Here is a 22,518-nt window from a genome sequence, read left to right on the forward strand (position 1 = left end):
CTGCTGACCCTGAATAGACCCTAACATTGCAATGGAACAAAACATTTGACAAGGGAAAGTCACACCCCTGCTATTAAGTCTGTACACACATACTTGGCTCACAACAGCTCCATGCAGCATTACCTACCTCTGGCATAATGAACCTGGTATATACCTCAACATTGTTCTTTCTTGTGGCCTCATGGAAATTTTATTCTCTCTAACCTCTACTAACTCCTCCCTCCTGGCCCACACCCAACATCACCATACACCCTGGACTACTCAAAAGCCTAGCACTATCTACTGAATGTGAGAAACAAACAATGTTATCAATTTGCACTTAAATCTATTAAATAATATTGATATAGATGAATAATATACCCAAACAAAGTGATTTAGGGGTCTATGCACTAAGCAGCGCTAAATTGCATTCGCATGGGATTCGAATTCGCCATGTTTTTGGCGTGTTGCCCTCGCTGTATGCAGGAAGGGCCGAATCCCTGGCGAATGAATGCGCCACCACCATTTGAAATAATGGCAAGTAACCGGTGGCGAGACAGGCTGCCTGGCGAGAAGCTGCCGAGAAGCCGTCCCCTGCCAAGATGTGTCTGTAGCAGAGAGAGATCCGCTGCTCTCTCTGCGCAAACATCGGCACATTATAAATTATTTTAAATACAATTTTATTCATAGTGTACATGTGCAGGGGGTCTCCGGAGCTGAACCGCATTGGTTTCAGGTCCGGGGATCCCCTGCTTCCCGAGATACAGGCTCCTTTTATGAGGTGCCGGTATCCCTCTGCATTTAAATGTCCTGATCACGTGACCGCGGAATGTAAACAAAGCAGAGGGATACCGGCACCCCCTAAAGGGGCCTGTATCTCGGGAAGCAGGGGGTCCCCGGACCTAAAACTAAAGCGGTTCAGCTCCGGAGACCCTCTGCACATCTACAGTATGAATAAAACCCACATATCAATAAACACTCATTCCTTACCTTTGTGGCTATGTGCTATGGTAACGAAGCAGCATGAATGTATTTTTAATAATAGTGTACAGTGAGCAGGGGGTCCCCTGAGCTGAACCATATTGCTTTGTGGACCAGGGACCCCCTGCTTCCCGAGTTACAGGCCCCGGTATGTGTCATCGGGTGGCAGTGTCGTCGCCATCTTTATAGCGTCCCATACGCGACGTGCCCGCTATAAATATGGTGGCGACACTGGCACCGGTGGCCCAAAACGGGGCCTGTAACTAGGGAAGCAGGGGGTCCCTGAGCCAGAAATCACTGCGGTTCAGCTCAGGAGACCCCCTGCTCCCGCACAATATTATTAAAATACATAAATGCTGCAACATTACCATAGCGGATAGCCGCTAAGGCAATGAAGGGGTTAAGGCAGAATAGCATGTTTATTGGGGACATTTGCCCTCAATAAACATTGCAATAAACAACATACACCCCTGTGTATTTAAAATACATAAACACCAATCAATACATAAATACATATAGCACTCACCCATTTCCGGCTGCCACGATGAAGGCCATCCTCATCTTCATCCTGGCCATACCCCCTCCGCTGCTGCAAAACATACACAAGAATAAAAACATCCACTGTAATGTCCCCTAACCCTTTAATCACCATAGCGGTTATTATCCTCTACAGTCATTAAGGGGTTAACCCACCCTCACCCACCACTCGGGAGGCCTACATACCCTCCCCCACTAACCCACCTCGTGAGGCCTAACCACCCTCACCCACTACCCAGCAGGGAGGCCTACCCACATACCCTTGGGGCCAATACCCCCTCCCCCCACGCCCAGTACCCACAATAAAAAAAATACATTGCCCTACAATAAACATCATTCTATTTATTAAATACATAACCCACCCCCTGTGCCCCCCCACAAATATATGATTTATCCTTTTACATACAGGGTTCATACCCCAGGCCCACGCAAGTCCCCGGTGGGCCCGACGGGTCATCTCACAGACCTACAGGTTACCAGCAACTTGTTTCATACACGTTCTGGAGGCCTGTTGGTGGGTCCCGCCAGGCGCCATGGCCCACCAGGTGGTCTCCGCGGGTCACCGTGGGCCACAATTGGGTCCCCACGGTAGGCATGTGGATGTCTGGGAGCCCCGGGTCAGACCCACAGGTGTCTGCGGGGCCTCGGGTGGTTCCCACGGGGGTCTGGGGACCCACGGGTGTGCACTACGGGTCCGCGGTGCCCCCACAGATGTGAGGCCACCGGTTCTTCCCTGCAGACTACACAAGCGCTCCTCAAATTAAAACTAAGCAACCAATGTGGACCTGACTTACTACAATCTAAGTTCCTAAGACTTGGTGCCCCAGCAATTACCAAACCAATTGCTTCCATAGTCAACTCTATCCTGTCTGCAGGGCATATCCCTAAGATCTGGAAAACTGCCAGAGTTGTCCTAATCTTCAAAAGTGGGGACAAAAACACTGTCTCAAACTACAGGCCAATCTCTCTTCTCCCAATACTATCCAAAGTCATGGGGAAATGTGTCCACACCCAACTAAGCAATTACTATACCAAGACAAATTTCCCTAGCCAATTCCAATCTGGCTTTCGCCCCAAACACTCCACCGTAACTACCCTGCTTAAAGTTTGCAATGAAATCCATTGTGGAATGTAACAGGGACAACTCACTGGCGCAATATTCCTAGATTTTGCAAAGGCTTTTGATACTGTTGATCATGCTATCCTGCTTAACAAACTCCAGAGCTCTGGAATAGGGAAGCATGCTTTAAACTGGTTTCAGTCCTACCTTTCAGGTAGATCCCAACATGTGTCCATCTCAGGCTCTAACTTCAACCCCCTGGATATCACCTGTGGTGTCCCGCAAGGCTCTGTTCTCGGGCCCCTACTCTTCTCAGTGTTCATCAATGACCTTCCCACAGCTTGTAAGGAAGCTTCAATACACACGTATGCAGATGACACAATTTTATGTGCACACAGACCTAGCCTCGCCGACCTTGAAAACACACTTCAATTTGACTTTTTGAGACTCGAAAGCTGGATTTCCCAAAACAAACTATTTTTAAACACTGACAAGACTGTAACAAGGGTATTTGGGACCAAGACCACATTTTTAACGCTTCCAGTGACTGAGTGTCACAGTAGCTTATGACAGGCTGTAATTTACACCAAAAATATATAATATATATACCTCGGTTTGAACTGGGACGAGACTTAGATATGATAAAATATAATTTATTCCTTGATAAAGGTGAACACGCAAAAAATGTACAAATAACAGCAAAATATAGACACTTACTTAAAAGATGAAAATAATGAAAACAAACCCATCTGGACTGGCAGTTTCATACAGCAATCAGCCCAAGACATTGCATGGCATTTCTTCTCAGCAATCAAGATGGTATAGCACAACAGGCCTGATGAAATGCAGGCATGAAGATCATTTGCATGAAGACAATGAAGACAATACATGAAGACAATGGGTAAAAGGGTGGCTTTGACTTATATATCATTTTAACCCTTCTTTCCCAGTGATGGCGCCGAGCCGTCTAGCAAAAGTCCCTTTGAAGCTTTTGAAGCTGACTTGGGACTTCCATTGACCAGTGTGAAATGTTACACTTAAACTGGTTAGTTCCTTTGGTCAGTTGGGCCAAGCATAAGCAATTAGCAATTTAGCCTTTGATGACCAGGCGATGTAAATTCTAGCTTTCCTGCTCATTATCATAACAGGGGGGTGGCAGTTTCTCAGAACTCAACCAAAATTTCATATTTACTGCAAATCACTTCCTAACTTCCGTTTAGTTTTACAGACAGGCAGGTGAGACATATTAATACATTCCATCACACCTGACGCTCTCAGAGAGACCAAACATTACAGTGTAATATGAAAATTAATAGAGATATTAATATCTGGCACTTAGTAGCTGTTAGATACACAGTGTTTAGACTCAAAAAAATGGGCTAAATCCCACGAATACACATATGTAACTCTTAGCATGTTCAGCCAAGGACATCTCATAATATTCTTATATTTAATAAGGTCACTCAATCCGATTTCCTGCTTGGGGTAGCCCCACCTCTACCCCCATCAATAAACCCCTTTGAAGCAGGCTTTTGGCTTCCATTGTAAGCGTGAAGAACAAACACTTAACCATTCCTTGTGCCTGCCTCCCGCATAAACAATTAGGTAATTACCTTTTGCTCACTGGTGCTATGTGTCACACCTAAGCCCAGACATCCTGAATCCCCTGGGTCCCTTTTGATATGCACTTCCAGAGAGGAAGATTGCATAGGCAAGTGACCCCCGCTCATATGCACAGCATTTGGTTCTGGTATGCATTACAAAGGGCAGGCAGAGGCAATTAGCATTCGGCCTGTACATTTTAAGACTACCCCAGAGAGGCACTTTATCAAAAATATATGTCCCCCTTATGACAAAGTTATATTTCTAATATGTGTGTACTTGGGGGGTGACCCTGGGGCTGTACCCCAAGACTCAGGGTGCTGGCTTACTCCGTTCCCAAATTACCAGTTTTCAGGTAACTGTTTATTCAGCACTGCATATAAGATTAACCCCTTATGTCCCAGTGGGTGTGTTATGCAGACACTGATCCAGCAACAATACATTTACACAGGGGAATAAGCATTTTCATGTTATAACAAGGGTTAAATCACATTTCTGGGCCTCAGCCCAGTTAACCCCTTGTCTCCCTGATGAGGTTAGAGGGGGGCCATTGGGGGGTAACCTCGTTAATCCCGGGCCAAACCCTCATGATCGTCACACCTCCCCCGCTCAAGGGTTGCCTGGTACCCCCGCGGCCTCCCCCTGGCCCTGGGATACCACTGGCGCCCTTGACACACTCAATACGTCCTGAGGGATTGGCCTGGCAAAATTGTCCTCCGACAATGACCGGTACACAGTGGATTGTAAAGTCCAGATCCTGCAAAGCCGAGCATTCTCCTTTGCCTCCCCCTGCCCCCCACCCAGTGCCTTGGGAACCAAGTCCATGGTGAAGGGCCCCCTGTGCAGACTATGCTGCACACTGCCCATAGACTTCATGTCTCTGCCCCAGCAGGAGACCAGCTATCCAGCACAGACCGTCGCTTTCCTGTCAACCAAGTCTGGGAAAGGGCTATGTCACTACCCTGTATATTGTATACCACACAATATACCCATATAGATATATACAGTATATATATACACACAGTACACACAGTATATACACACACATGATGAACCAATATACAAATACATGTACTGTAGAATGGTTATCAAAATCATACTGTCCTACAAATAACGCTTCTCTATACAGACAATAATAATAATCCATTTAATAATCCTAACTGATCTTACAATATAAAACATAACATTCGAATCCACACAGTACATTGCATTTACATTGTATAAATGATGCATAAAATCTATGCACCATATACATTCTGCAAATGAATGTTAACAATATAATTGCAAGCTACTGTACCAGTAAATACAAACACTTCCAAACAAGTCAACTATTTTAACCAATCAAGTAAACAAAAATCAATATATACTGTAAGTACCAACCAGAAAACACAATTTAAAACCAAAGCTAACCCTTACAATACCAAGGATTACATCTATCTAATTGTAAAAAACCTTATACATTATACACAGCATTGCAATAAACAAAATACATGATGAACAATACAGTACATCCCCTGTATCTCCCTGCCTTCAGTGTAATCTGTTTAAAGCCCCCTCCCCCCTAATGTTTCTGTTAAACAGATTACACTGAAGGCAGAGAGATGTAAAGCCCCCTCCCCCCTAATGTTTCTGTTAAACAGATTACACTGAAGGCAGAGAGATTTAACAGAAACATTAGGGAGGGGGGAGGGGTCTTTAAACAGATTACACTGAAGGCAGAGAGATGTTTCTGTTACAGTAAATCTCCCTCCCTGCATTGCTGTCAGTGCAGTGTATGTAAATGTGGGGATGGGGGGACCCAATGTGCATACTGTGAGGTCTAACCACGCTCACCCCCTACCCACATACCGTTTCCCCCCCCCCTCTCCCCATCCTGGCCATGGCCCCTCCGCTTCTGCAAAAGAGAGACAAAAATTAAAACATCCAAAGTAATGTCCCCTAACCCCTTAATCACCATAGCGGTTATTAACCGCTACAGTCATGAAGGGGTTAACCCACCCTCACCCACCACTCGGGATGCCTACATACCCTCCCACACTAACCCCCCCCCCCCCCCGTGAGGCCTAACCACCCAGTCAGTACCCAATCAGAGCGTGGGAACTTTATCCCTACTTTGATTGGCTACCATACCATGTGAGGGCGGCCATGTGCCTTTTCATGACGTCATCTTAAAGGCAATTGAAGCAAAGCCATTCTGATTGGCTGTGCTTTCATTCCCTTTAAGTGACTTCATCATTTTTTTTTTGTCGGCCAAAACACATGGTTTTCATAGCCCAATCAGGACCGTGGGAACCATGACGCAAAATGTGACGTCATAGGACTTTAAAAGCCTATGTTGTCTCATTTTGAAGCCAGACGCCGCGGAGGAAGGACCTCCGGCCAAGAAAGAAGACCAGGGCGTGGCCGCAGACGGGGAGAAGACCCCGCCCCGCCCCGCTGGAAGGAGATAGAAGAAAGAAGAACACAGATGAAGATGGATTACAGATAGAAGACCCGTGGATTGATTTGGATTTTTAGTTTAATGTTTATTATTTTATGGTTTTTTATTTTATGGGTTCCTGATCGTGGATTGATTCGTGAGTAAGCTGCGCAACGGGAGTCGGTGGGGACAAGTAATGGTAAGTGAACTACAGTAAAGAAATGTATTTTATTTAACTTGTTAATTTTTTCAAAAGGTTTTTTAACATGTGTATTTTTTTTTTGTGGTATATCATTTCTTGCCACTGTATGTATATATGTATATATGTCTAGAGAGATATATACATACAGTACAGTACAGGGTAAGAAATGATGTTGTTTTAAAAGCTGGATTAGATGTGTTTTAAATTATTTTGTCTATGCTGCTACAGTATGCTTTATTGTGAGTTTAAAGTATTTTAAAATTAGATAGATGTATTCCTTGGTATTGTATTGTGTGTTTGAGGAAGGTCAGGGATAGGCTTGGTTTGTAAAGGTTGTATTTTTGTCGGTACTTATATTTTTTCAAAGGCTTAATTGTTCTGCTCTAGGCGTGAATTTGTTAATGGTTTTATTGTTCGGGATCTAGTGTGAATTGTTTAGGGATGTAAATAATGATTGCTAATTGAGTTTTGTTTACTTGGTTGATTAATTTGCAGAATGTATATGGTGCATAGATATTTAGGCATCATTTATATTGGAATGTAAGTTGTTTAAATGGCTTTTCAGAGGTTTAGTGATGATTTAGATTGAGAGATCAGTTATGAATATTAAAGGAAATTGATTTTAATTTAGTGTGTATGTATGGAGAAGTGTTTGGTTGTAGGACAGTGCTTTTGATAACCCTTCTACATTTATTTGTACTGTATATTGGTTTATCATGGGTGTGTACTGTATATAACGTGTGAATATATATATATATATATATATATATATATATATATATATATATATATATATACTGTATATATATATATCTCTCTCTCTCTCTTTCTCTCTGTCTCTCTGTATATATATACAGTATATATATATATATATATATAGTTGCATGATGAAGCCACAGTACAAATTCATGGGTGAGGGTGGGTATCGGGCCTGTGTGGCTTAACCCCTTAATCACCTTTGCGGTTATTATCTGATAAGGTGTTTAAGGGGTTAATTGATATCTGAATGTAATTGCAATGTATTGGCTTTTGATTTTTGTTTACTTGGTTGATTCATTTGCAGAATGTATATGGTGCATAGATTTTATGCATCATATATATTGGAATGTGAGGTTTTTCATTGGTTTGTGATGATATACAGTAGATTGTGAGATCAGTTAGGATTTTTAAAGGAAATTGATTTTAATGTAGTGTCTGTATGGAGTAGTGTTTGGTTGTAGGGCAGCATGCTTTTGATAACCCTTCTACATTTATTTGTACTGTATATTGGTTTATCATGGGTGTGTATATAACGTGTGTGTATATATATATATATATATATATATATATATATATATATATATACTGTATATCTCTCTCTCTCTCTTTCTCTCTGTCTCCCTGTATATATATACAGTATATATATATATATATATAGTTGCATGATGAAGCCACAGTACAAATTCATGGGTGAAGGGCGGGTATCGGTCCTGTGCGGCTTAACCCCTTAATTACCTTTGCGGTTATTATCTGATAAGGTGTCTAAGGAGTTAATTGATATCTGAATGTAATTGCAATGTATTGGCTTTGTATTTGCTATGTATGTTGTGTACAAGACAAGAATTTTGCTGGCAACGGACACTTCGTATTGATGAGGTCAGTAGTACTTTATTTATTTGTATATGCTAGTTAATGTTTTTAATAATGGGCAATTAATCTATTATCCATATCTGGATAATAGTTATTTTGCACATTATTGTACTGTAGGTGTTGGGGGGGGAGGGTGTATGTATTGAATGTATAGGCCAGGTTTATTTTTTTTACATTCAGGGTTTGATTCCGTGGTTTTGCGTGGGGCCTATGGAGACCACCTCCGGGTATTCTCGGGTATCCCAAGGGTATCAGGCTGGTGGTTCCACGGGTGACACATGCGGGGATGATGATGTGTGGTCCCACTTCTGTGGGGGCACCGCGGACCCGTAGTCTGCGGGGATGACGATGTGTGGTCCCACGTCTGTGGGGGCACCGCCGACCCGTAGGTGCGGGGATGATGATGTGTGGTCCCACTTCTGTGGGGGCACCGTGGACCCGTAGTGAGCACCCATGAGTTCCCCAGACCCCCGAGGGAACCACCCGAGGCCCCGCAGACACCTGTGGGTTTGACCCGGGGCTCCCAGACATCCTTGGGCCTACCGTGGGGACCCAATTGTGGCCCACGGTGACCCAAGGAGACCACCTGGGTGCCATGGTGCTGGCAGGATCCACCAGCAGGCCTCCAGAACCTGTGTAAAAAGGGCTGCTGGTAAACTGTAGGTCTGTCCAGGTGCCCTGTCAGCCCACCGGGGACTAGCGTGGGGCTGCGTTATGAACCCTATATGTAAAAGGATAAATCTTGTATTTATGGGGGGGCACAGGGGGTGGGTAATGTATTTAATAAATATAATGCTGTTTATTGTGGGTCATTGTACTGTTTTTATTGTGGGTACCGGGGGTGGGGTGTTTCCCCAACGGTATGTGGGTAGGCCTCCCTTGTGGGTACTGACTGGGTGGTTAGGCCTCACGGGGGGGGGTTAGTGTGGGAGGGTATGTAGGCATCCCGAGTGGTGGGTGAGGGTGGGTTAACCCCTTCATGACTGTAGCGGTTAATAACCGCTATGGTGATTAAGGGGTTAGGGGACATTACTTTGGATGTTTTAATTTTTGTCTCTGTTTTGCAGAAGCGGAGGTGCCATGGCCAGGATGGGGGGGGGGTAACGGTATGTGGGTAGGGGGTGAGCGTGGTTAGACCTCACAGTATGCACATTGGGTCCCCCCCTCCCCACATTTACATACACTGCACTGACAGCAATGCAGGGAGGGAGATTTACTGTAACAGAAACATCTCTCTGCCTTCAGTGTAATCTGTTTAAAGACCCCTCCCCCTCCCTAATGTTTCTGTTAAATCTCTCTGCCTTCAGTGTAATCTGTTTAACAGAAACATTAGGGGGGAGGGGGCTTTACATCTCTCTGCCTTCAGTGTAATCTGTTTAACAGAAACATTAGGGGGGAGGGGGCTTTAAACAGATTACACTGAAGGCAGGGAGATACAGGGGATGTACTGTATTGTTCATCATGTATTTTGTTTATTGCAATGCTGTGTATAATGTATAAGGTTTTTTACAATTAGATAGATGTAATCCTTGGTATTGTAAGGGTTAGCTTTGATTTTAAATTGTGTTTTCTGGTTGGTACTTACAGTATGTATTGATTTTTGTTTACTTGATTGGTTAAAATAGTTGACTTGTTTGGAAGTGTTTGTATTTACTGGTACAGTAGCTTGCAATTATATTGTTAACATTCATTTGCAGAATGTATATGGTGCATAGATTTTATGCATTATTTATACAATGTAAATGCAATGTACTGTGTGGATTGGAATGTTATGTTTTATATTGTAAGATCAGTAAGGATTATTAAATGGATTATTATTATTGTCTGTATAGAGAAGCGTTATTTGTAGGACAGTATGATTTTGATAACCATTCTACAGTACATGTATTTGTATATTGGTTCATCATGTGTGTGTATATACTGTGTGTATATATATACTGTATATATCTATATATATATATATATATATATATATTTATATGTATGTATACAGTATATATATACACAGTATATACTGTATATGTATAGGGATTGTTATTATATATATATATATACTGTATATATATATACAGTATATATATATATATATATATATATATATATATATATATATATATATATATATATATATACAGTATATATTTATTTCTCTTCATGTATTTATTTATTTATTTAGATTTATTTATTAATTCTGGGGCTGCTGTGCGTGAATTTTTTTTATTGGGGGTAGCGGGGGTGAGGGGGGTGTTTGGCCCTTGGTGTGAGTTTAGGACTTGCAGCAGCAGCACAATTAATAAATAAATCTAAATAAATAAATAAATAAATGAATATAAATAAATACATTTAAAATACATTTTTATTGATAGTGTAGATGTGCAGAGGGTCTCCGGAGCTGAACCGCGTTGGTTTCAGGTCTGGGGACCCCCTGCTCCCCGAGATACAGGCCCCTTTAAGGGGTGCCGGTATCCCTCTGCTCTGCTTGGTTTACAGGCCGCGATCACGTGATCGGGCCCTTTAAACCAAGCAAAGGGATACCGGCACCTCATAAAGGGGGCTGTATCTCGGTGAGCAGGGGGTCCCCAGACCTGAAACCAACGCTGTTCAGCTCCGGAGACCCCCTGCACATCTACACTACCAATAAAAATGTATTTCAAATGTATTTATTGTCATTTATTTATTTATTTAGATTTATTTATTTATTTTTTGGCGGCTGCTGTGTGTGAGTTTTTTTTTATTGTGGGTAGCGGGGGTGGGTGAAGGGGGTATTAGCCCCAACTGTGCTTGTTTAGGGCTTGCGGGGGGGTAGCGGGAGGGCTTAACCCCTTCATGTCCGTAGCGGTATTAACTTCTACGGTCGTGAAGGGGTTAAGTGCACCCGCAACCCCCCCGCAAGTCCTAAACTCACACCAAGGACCAAATACCCCCCTCACCCATCCCCACTACCCACAATAAAGCGGGCACGGTGGATTAATCCCTTCATTGCCTTAGCGGCTATCCGCTATGGTAATGAAGCAGCATTTCTGTATTTTTAATAATATTGAGCAGGAGCAGGGGGGGTCCCTGAGCATTAATTTCTGGCTCAGGGAACCCCCTGCTCACTGTACAATATTATTAAAATACAGAAATGCTGCTTCTTTACCATAGCGCATAGCCGCTAAGGTAAAGAAGGAGTGTTTATTTACTGTATACTCTATATGTGTTTTATTTATACTGTACATGTGCAGAGGGTCTCCGGAGAAGAACCGCACTGGTTTCAGGTCTGGGGACCTCCTGCTCCCCAAGATACAGGCCCCTTTAGGGGGTGCCGGTATCCCTCTGCTCTGCTTGGTTTACAGGCCGCGATCACGTGATCGGGCCCTTTAAACCAAGCAGAGGGATACCGGCACCTCATAAAGGGGGCTGTATCTCGGGGAGCAGGGGGTCCCCAGACCTGAAACCAACGCGGTTCAGCTCCGGAGACCCCCTGCACATCTACACTATCAATAAAAATGTATTTCAAATGTATTTATTGTCATTTATTTATTTATTTAGATTTATTTATTTATTTTTTGGCGGCTGCTGTGTGTGAGTTTTTTTTTATTGTGGGTAGCGGGGGTGGGTGAAGGGGGTATTATCCCCAACGGTGCTTGTTTAGGGCTTGCGGGGGGTAGCGGGAGGGCTTAACCCCTTCATGACCATAGCGGTATTAACTGCTACGGCCGTGAAGGGGTTAAGTGCACCCGCAACCCCCCCGCAAGCCCTAAACTCACACCAAGGGCCAAATACCCCCCTCACCCACCCCCGCTACCCACAATAAAGCGGGCACGGTGAGTTAACCCCTTCATTGCCTTAGCGGCTATCCGCTATGGTAATGAAGCAGCATTTCTGTATTTTTAATAATATTGAGCAGGAGCAGGGGGGGTCCCTGAGCATTAATTTCTGACTCAGGGAACCCCCTGCTCACTGTACAATATTATTAGAATACAGAAATGCTGCTTCTTTACCATAGCGCATAGCCGCTAAGGTAAAGAACGAGTGTTTATTTATTGTATATATGTGTTTTATTTATACTGTACATGTGCAGAGGGTCTCCGGAGCAGAACCGCACTGGTTTCAGGTCTGGGGACTCCCTGCTCCCCGAGATACAGGCCCCTTTAGGGGGTGCCGGTATCCCTCTGCTCTGCTTGGTTTACAGGCCGCGATCACGTGATCGGGACCTTTAAACCAAGCAGAGGGATACCGGCACCTCATAAAGGGGGCTGTATCTCGGGGAGCAGGGGGTCCCCAGACCTGAAACCAACGCGGTTCAGCTCCGGAGACCCCCTGCACATCTACACTATCAATAAAAAAGTATTTAAAATAATTTTTAATGTGCCGATGTTTGCGCAGAGAGAGCAGCGGTTCTCTCTCTGCTGCAAACACATCTCGCCCCCGCCGCCCATACAGTAGTATCATTTATGTATGTGCATATACAGTACTGTATGTGTACAGTACTGTATGTTAGGGGTTATAGGGTAGTTGTTATACAGTATATAATATATACAGTATATATACTGCATTACAATTCATTATAGGGGACGGCTTCAAAGAGAACAGCTCGCAAGCGCCACCATGTGTTTTTACACGGCATTGCAGTATTTCAGCCAGCCGGAATAAAATGCTTAAATCCCTGCCGGGAAAATAACGCAATGCACTCTGGCAGAAAACGATCAGAAACCTGAATACACCCGGGTATACCCGAATTCGCGGGACTAGCCGAGCGAGAATAAAGTGTGTCATGTAGCAATTTAGCCTTTGATGACCAGGCGATGTAAATTCTAGCTTTCCTGCTCATTATCATAACAGGGGGTGGCAGTTTCTCAGAACTCAACCAAAATTTCATATTTACTGCAAATCACTTCCTAACTTCCGTTCAATTTTACAGACAGGCAGGTGAGACATATTAATACATTCCATCACACCTGACGCTCTCAGAGAGACCAAACATTACAGTGTAATATGAAAATTAATAGAGATATTAATATCTGGCACTTAGTAGCTGTTAGATACACAGTTTTTAGACTCAAAAAAATGGGCTAAATCCCATGAATACACATATGTAACTCTTAGCATGTTCAGCCAAGGACATCTCATAATATTCTTATATTTAATAAGGTCACTCAATCTGATTTCCTGCTTGGGTTGGCCACCCCTACCCCCATCAATAAACCCCTTTGAAGCAGGCTTTTGGCTTCCATTGTAAGTGTGAAGAACAAACACTTAACCATTCCTTGTGCCTGCCTCCCGCATAAACAATTAGGTAATTACCTTTTGCTCACTGGTGCTATGTGTCACACCTAAGCCCAGACCTCCTGAATCCTCTGGGTCCCTTTTGATATGCACTTCCAGAGAGGAAGCTTGCATAGGCAAGTGACTCCCGCTCATATGCACAGCATTTGGTTCTGGTATGCATTACAAAGGGCAGGCAGAGGCAATTCGCATTCGGACTGTACATTTTAAGACTGCCCCAGAGAGGCACTTTATCAAAAATATATGTCCCCCTTATGACAAAGTTATATTTCTAATATGTGTGTACTTGGGGGGTGACCCTGAGGCTGTACCCCAAGACTCAGGGTGCTGGCTTACTCCGTTCCCAAATTACCAGTTTTCAGGTAACTGTTTATTCAGCACTGCATATAAGATTAACCCCTTAAGTCCCAGTGGGTGTGTTATGCAGACACTGATCCAGCAACAATACATTTACACAGGGGAATAAGCATTTTCATGTTATAACAAGGGTTAAATCACATTTCTGGGCCTCAGCCCAGTTAACCCCTTGTCTCCCTGGTGAGGTTAGAGGGGGGCCATTGGGGGGTAACCCCGTTAATCCCGGGCCAAACCCTCACGATCGTCACACTGAGCTCCAGATCAGAACTAACGCTAACACCTCCCTAACTCCTGTTACTAGTTTTAAATACCTGGACATATGGTTTGACTCCCACTTAACATTCGGGATGCACATTGATACCCGGACATCCAAAACCTATTCCAAGCTAGGTGTACTTTACAGGAACAAATCCTCCCTAAGTCTGCTGGTCAGAAAGCGTATTGCACAGCAGATGCCAATGCCAATTATCGACTATGGAGACAAAGTATATGGCTCGGCGCCCCAAACCCACCTTAGCAAACTTGACACCCTCTACAATTCAATATGCCGTTTTGTTCTTCAATGCAACTACAACACACATCACTGTGAAATGCTCAAAGAACTAGATTGGTCATCACTTGAGTCTAGGCGCAAAGTTCACTTTTCCTGTCTTGCCTTCAAATACATTCTGGGTAAGCTACCCGTCTATCTGAACAAGCTCCTCACCCCTACAACATGCAGCACTTATCTGAGATCAGACTCCAAAAGACTGTTCATAGTCTCAAAGCTCAACAAAGTATCCGGCCGCTAACCATGCACCATAAAACTGGAACAACCTACCGGAGACTCTCACATCCACCACCAGTTTAAGTTCTTTCAAATCTAAGGCTGTCTCACATTTTATGGAGGCAGGGGAGGGTTAAAGGAGAAATAAACCCAAAAGAATTCCTATTTGCACTCACCTATACTAATAAATGGTTAGGAGAGATTCGATCCCTGGGTAAAAACCCATACACCATTTAGTGATATACAATAAAATCATTTAATACACAATTATGCAAAGACAAATACATTTGTTAAAAGAAACAGGGGGTGGGAGCAGAGAGTGAAGTGGGCAATCTGACCTTGTAAAGTCAGCACACAGCTAACAGACGCAAATGCTTATTGGTATACCATGTCAGACTACTGCATAAACCCTCCTATCGTGCACACACTCTGGCATGCTACAAGCGGTGTATGCATAGCATAGTCATGGAAACTTTTCCATGACTATGCTATGCATACACCGCTTGTAGCATGCCAGAGTGTGTGCACGATAGGAGGGTTTATGCAGTAGTCTGACATGACATACCAATAAGCATTTGCGTCTGTTAGCTGTGTGCTGACTTTACAAGGTCAGATTGCCCACTTCACTCTCTGCACCCACCCCGTTTCTTTTAACAAATGTATTTGTCTTTGCATAATTGGGTATTAAATGATTTTATTGTATATCACTAAATGGTGTATGGGTTTTTACCCAGGGATCGAATCTCTCCTAACCATTTATTAGTATAGGTGAGTGCAAATAGGAATTCTTTTGGGTTTATTTCTCCTTTAACCCTCCCCTGCCTCAATATATGTATCGTTTTCCAGTATGAACCTCCTATCTATATGTATATATTTGATGTACATTTGGTGAGCGGCAATACTCTCTGTCTCAGAATATATGTCTCACATTTTAATCTGGTCTGTAACTATTACATACGCCTATAATATATATATTCTTTAACTGTGCATGCAATGTTTTGTATATAATGTATACCCTGTTCACTTATGTAACTCTATTTGTAACCATGTATTATTTGTCTTAACTCTATGCCCAGGACATACTTGAAAACGAGAGGTAACTCTCAATGTATTACTTCTTGGTAAAATATTTTATAAATAAATAATATACACACACACACACAGCAATATATAATTAAATCTGAAGCAATGTATAGATTTAGACAGACAGATAGACAGACAGATTCATAATTATCTGTATGCAGAGCAATGGATATCTACAAAGCAAAAGTGATACACTTTGGGAAGTGGTAACCCTAAGGTTAAGACACCACTCTTTGAGCTGGGTAACCCCAGTTACAGATAAGGTGCCCATGTCCTTGGATGCAGATAAGGAGAAAAAGTGGAAGAGCACTACTGTAGGTATCAAAAAAGTAGAAAGGAGGGTGCGTATCCCATAAAAAGATTATTTATTGGTCATGGAAAAACAGGGCAATGGAGAGCCCTACCAACGTTTCACGCTTCACACCTACCTTGAGAAAGCGCTGTGTGAAGCGTGAAACGTTGGTAGGGCTCTCCATTGCCCTGTTTTTCCATGACCAATAAATAATCTTTTTATGGGCTACGCACCCTCCTTTTGACTTTTTTGATACCTACAGTAGTGCTCTTCCAGTTTTTCTCCTTCTCTACTAGCCTACCCCTTGGACGGAAGCACACCTGGGGACCCCTCACCTTTGGATCGCATGGACTGTGCAGCACTCAGAGTGAGTCAATCGCTTGCTACATGTTTTCCTGTTCAGGACTTTATTTAGACAATTGGTACATTATAGGGTGTTATTATGCTCACTCTTCATGGTGTAATTGTTAACAACAGCGTCACTTATTAGTGAGCTTACCATCCGGGACTGCAACCCAGTACCTGTCTTCTATCAAGTTTATGTTTAGGGGTCCCCCCTACAAGTATCTGGCTATTCATTCATTCATTCATTTATCCTACTGTACTGTTGGGGTCTTTAGCATTACACAGTCACATGGTCTGTCCTTGGATGCAGAGCAGTGTAATGAGATGCAGTTATATAATAACATACATATTGATTTATTAGAATACAAAGCAATATATTAACACACAAAGCAATGTAATAACATACACAACAATATAATAACATGTAGAGCAATATAACTTTCAGAACAACATAATAACATGATGAGCAAAATTATAACGTGCAGTGATATAACAACATACAGAGCAATACAACAGGAAATAAACTAATAATGTGCAGAGTAATATAATATTTTGCAGTGATATACAGTAAAAACCATACACTGTGAATTAATTATGCAGAGCAATATAATATTTAAGTAAAGGTTATTGCTCCCGCTGATGCGTTATGGTGAGATATTCTGCATTATCACTGCCATTGAATCCTATGGAAACTCTGCATTATATCACAATATATTGTGTTATCAGAGGTAGCAATCAGTCTGCTACATCTGTAATAACATAAATACAATTCCAGCGTTCCACCCAAATTAGCTTGCAATATATTAGTGAGATTTCTACATTTTGAACCTTAGTCTAATAACAAAGGAGCCATTTAGTTGCATCTTTTGAAGAAGCCTGCTAACCCTGTCAAGGTAAACTCCAAATATAGCAGGTACCTACACTAAAAGAACACAATTTCTTATTGTCCTATGGACTAAACTTGGAGAAATATGTGAAAGTGCCCACAGGGTTAAATGAATTAAACATAATGCTTATTGTGATTTACTGCTATTATAAACTGTGGGTGCACATTTCTTAGTGAAATATTCTGTAGTAATACATACAGTATTTATGTTTAATAACATGCAGAGAAACAAAACAATTCACAGAATATTGTAATAGCATACAGAATAATAAATACATCTAGAGCAATGTGTTGCAGAGCAATACATTGTACAGTAGTAACATGCAGAGTGATGCATTACAGAGCAGTACAATAGGATGCAGAGCAATATGCTTTCCCCTTAGCCAGTGAAATGTCAGGTTTGCAGATAGTAGGTTATTTTAATACTCTTTACCCCTCTATCTCTTGTAGACGCATCGTGAGTGTGCTGGTGAAGTTGCGCTCCCCTGCAGGGTGTGGTTCTCACGCCTCCTACCTCTCTCTGACTTAATTACTGCAGCTGACATAAATCTGGCAGCGTGAGGAGCTGCAGGAGATGTGGGGAGATTCAGCATCAGATGTGACGTCTGCTATAGAATACAAGCCCCCTGGATCAGAGAGCCTGGACCATTACACTCCTGTGTACCCCACAGCTGAGCCTCCACTTAGCACTTTAGTGCTGCAGGGGTTATCCCTGGATGACTCTGCACTAGAAAATATGTTTATCATCCTCTGGTGAAAAACAAAATCTGTTTTACTGTATGTTAAGGACCATGTCTGTTCAGGGAAAATCCAATAAAGCAATATAATAATCCCCCTCCCACCAGGGTTGACACCTTTTAAGTTTTTATACATACAAACCCCCCCCACACACAATACACAACCCACTCCCCACCACAATACACACACACACACACAATTCCCCCCACCACAACACACACTTTTACCTTATGTAGCCCAGTCCTCCCTTTAGCTTTCCTCACCTCCGCTGCAGGCAGGTAGCCGGTAAGGGCGCCACCATTTTGTTCGCGCATGCAAAGGTTCCAGCAGCTGCACAACACATGACACAGTACAGCTAATTGGGCTGCTAGAATCTCCTGAGGGGAGATTGGAACTTTAGCGTGTGCTTAAAGTTTGGGCTGATAGTTAGGAGAGTGGCAGTTGGAGCTGAGACAAGGAAGGAGTAAGTTATATGTGCAGATGTCAGTGGCACCTGCACTAGGCCAGATACCCCCTATTATGCCCCAGCTAGGCCCCGACTCCCACATAGTTTGTGGCTGCGATAGGGACTTGCCCCTCAGATAGGGACCCTGCCCTGCTTAGCAATATTAGTGTTAAGGACACAGGGAGACGCCGCACAGTGGCTGCGGCCTGTGGTCCAGAACACAGATTGGCCTACATTAATAAAGATATTGTTTATGGTGGTAAAATCAACGAGAGACCCACCCAATGTAGAGGGGAGGCTTTGCATTATCAGCATTGCATCCGTGGATCCCAGCATCGTGGGATCAGCGTGCCCGGGTGTGGCATCACCCGGCAGGTACCCAACGCATCCGTGCACCAACTCAAACACTATAGTGGTGCAGCGCTGTCACACATACCTTGGGTGGGGGAGCAAAACATTGGAGGGTATGGCCGTGCGTGGCCTGGTTGGTGGTATATATAGATATCCTAGGTTATTTATGTTTAGTAAAATTGTTATCTTTCATAAGTGTGTGTTTTATTGTATGCGGGTCCTGTAGCGGGGTTATTGTACATCATAGAATCCTGTACAGGTGGAGGTGCTACCGACCGAACATCGACTCAGGTTTACCCCGAGTTCCCAGTAGCGGAGACTTAGATCTCCTGTGCACCACAGGTATTGCACCATATACACACACCGTAGCCACACATCTTTCAGGGGGTGGGGAAAGTACGCTACACTTAGGGGGAGGTTTCCGGTGCCGTTCCAGTCCTGTGTGCAGATGTGGAAGCTGGGGCTGACGTCTGGCATGTTTGGCGGCCATGCCGACCCCTGGCCGGGCCCAACTTCGCGCAGCCACCGTGCCTTGCGCAATTGTCCCAGCTCTCCCCTTGTCGACAGCCCTGTGTCGTCACTAGTACAGGACACTTATGCGTCCCAATAGACAACGGGGCAGCGCAATGAAATAAGGGACAAATATATCTATATATATATATATATATAAACAAACAAACAACATGTATAGTAGCGCCAGACACTATATAATACTAAGTCTAAGTGAAATACTATTAAATGCGGTTCATAATACTAAAGTGAAAAAATGAATTATTAAATTCAATATACTCAGTGCAATAATTGTCAAGTGTATATAAAACAATATTAGACATACAAACATAAATAAAAAAATTATATAAAAACCAGTCCTTAGATTAAGTCCATCAGATAGTAGATAATATGTTCAAGTGAGGAAGGTCTCAGGCAGCTTTCAAGAGGATCAACCAAATCCTAATAATACCTACTGTATGAAAAAAAAGAGGAGAGCGCACGCCCCATAGCGTATAAAAGTATATTTAATGATGGGAAAGGTAGGGATGGGGAAGGAATCTCACTGACAAGGGTAAGTTAAAATGAGGCAATTTGTGAATAAATTCACCACCAGCCAGAAGTCTCCTGCACCAGATTGTCAATCACAGTCCCACTTCATGGATATATAGATGGATCACCACGTTAAACTGGAGGGCTGGAGACGCCTTTTGGATATCCGCAATCAGTCTGTAGGAGCTTCAGTGCAGCTTTCTGGATATTGCAGCCACCGGTCTGCTCCATGTGTGATCCGGCCAAGATCACGCGCTGCGTGATGACGTAATGTCGCTTACGTGATGACGCTCCCTGACGCGTTTCATCGCACACAGGCGACTTTCTCTTCTCTTTTTATTCTATACATATATATTTGACCTGAGGAAGGTCCTGCCTAGGACCGAAACGTTGGGTTTATAGTGTGCTGTTTTGTAACTGCTAATACATGTCTTTTTGCTTTATCTGAGTGTTGCTGCTTTTGTGCCTTTTCTTATGGGAAGACAGGGTTTCTATATATATATATATATATATGCAGCCAGGTCCCCTCTGGGTGGTTGTGCCCCCCCTTCTCTGCACTTACTTCCGCGGTGATCGGAAGGGATGCGGCCGGTCGTTGGGGCAAGAGGGAGCGGGCGCGAGTGCGTGTGCCTGCTCGTTTCCCACAGAGGGGGGCTTGCGGGTGCCGGCCGGTGATTGCGGCACCGGGGACTACCGGCGGCTCCTGCAGAAGGGAGGCCGCCATCTTCTTCTTGCTCGCGCATGCGCAGTGAGTCACTGCAGACGGTGGCGATTGCGGAGCTTTGTGCATGCGCAGGTGAGGTGTGCATGAGGCGGCCAATGGGAGAATAGCTCCCAAAAAGACTACAACCCCCAGCATGCACAGGGGCTAGGTTAAGTGGCGCCAGGGAGCGAATAGGGTTGCCCGAATCCCCTGCTCAGGGGATTGATACTTTTCACGCGCTCAGCCCACGCTAGGTCAGGACCAGGAAGAGCTAGGGGTAGGAGGTGAGTGCAGGGGTCCTTGACCCACTGCATTAGGCCAGCAGCCCCTAGGCCCCAGTTAGGTCCTGAGCCACATTAACAGCTTGTAGTGCTATAGGGACAGGCCCTAGGTAGGGACTCTGTCCCATTATCTGTTTTGTAGTCAGGGACACAGTGCTAAGCAGTGCAGCCCTGCGATGTGGGTTCTGGGCTCAGAACATCACCAAAGACACAGAGACTTACGGTGATATTATCCACGCCGGAATTCACCCCAAGCGGTGGCGGATGACGACGTTGGACCGGACAGAATCCCTGTCGTAGTGTGCGGAACCCGGGGCCGGAGCCTCGGGCAGGTATCATTCAACAAGTGCACCAACACTGTACAGCAACGCAAGGAGCACGCCTAAAAGGCGGGAGTATCACTTGGGTACACTTAAGTGGTAGAGTGGCCAAGGGCCCTGTATAGTTCATTTGGACACGGTGTGGGGGTACACGGTGGTTGGGAAGGATAATACTTTCAATGAGAGCAAGTATTGTTGTGATTCATATAGAGTATAAGTATCTATTTGCATGTGTTCAGTAAAGACCGTTCTGTTTATACCAGTGAGTATTATTGTGTTGTGTCCTGAGAGGGACTCCTCCCACTCCGTCGGGATCCCTCCCAGGTGGAGGCGTTGTACCACGAGATATTGTGATATATATATATGTACCCCAGGCTCTCCATGCAGAGGCTTAGGCTCCTGAGGGCCACACAGGTAAATAAGCACCAGCAGTGTCTGTATTCACAGGGAATACCCGTTACATATATACATATATATTTATATATATATATCATCTGGCAACCCTACCCCACACCTCCGAAGTGTCTTATTACCGGCACGAAATGTCTCAAGTGAAGAGAGCCAGCAGATACTTTGTTTAATCTGAAAATCCCAATAGGCAGGGAATCAGCCCATATACTCTAGCTAACAATATAATTGATATGTTGTGCAGAAAAAAAGAGACAAATGGAATAATGCAATTATAAGGACCAATAGAAGTAGTTATAGGGAGTAGTTATATTGCGCTACAGAAATTTTTAGGGAAGGGTTATTATATAAGTAGCACAATAAGAGGAGTTATAGGGAGCAGTTATATAGAGCAATAGGAGGTCTAGGGAGTGGAGTGATTCATAAGATGATGTGATGAACATATGAAAGCTCCAGGTTTGCTGATGGTCTCTACTCCCTCTGGCACTGATGGGGTTAGCACTGGTGCACTATTCCTGCGGCCTCTCTCCCTGGTGTTGCTTTCTGGTTTATTTTATTCTCTTTCCAGGAAGTCTCTGTCAGCACTGAGCTATTTGCAGAAGTGGCTGATTCCTCAGTACTTGACCTCTGAGGGGGGGAGGGGTGGAGATTTCTCTGCTCTTGCTAAAAACCAATTCAGAGATAAATGCAGTGGTGCACTAATCATTTAACCCCTTCACTGCCCATGTCTTTTTCTGCATACAGTACAGGCATACAGTAAAGTGCATTGCAGTGTAATTATGAATTGATGCTCTGGTGGTGAAGAACATAAGAAAGCATTGTTGG

Source organism: Ascaphus truei, chromosome 5 (assembly GCF_040206685.1).
Source record: "Ascaphus truei isolate aAscTru1 chromosome 5, aAscTru1.hap1, whole genome shotgun sequence".
Taxonomy (NCBI): Eukaryota; Metazoa; Chordata; class Amphibia; order Anura; family Ascaphidae; genus Ascaphus; species Ascaphus truei.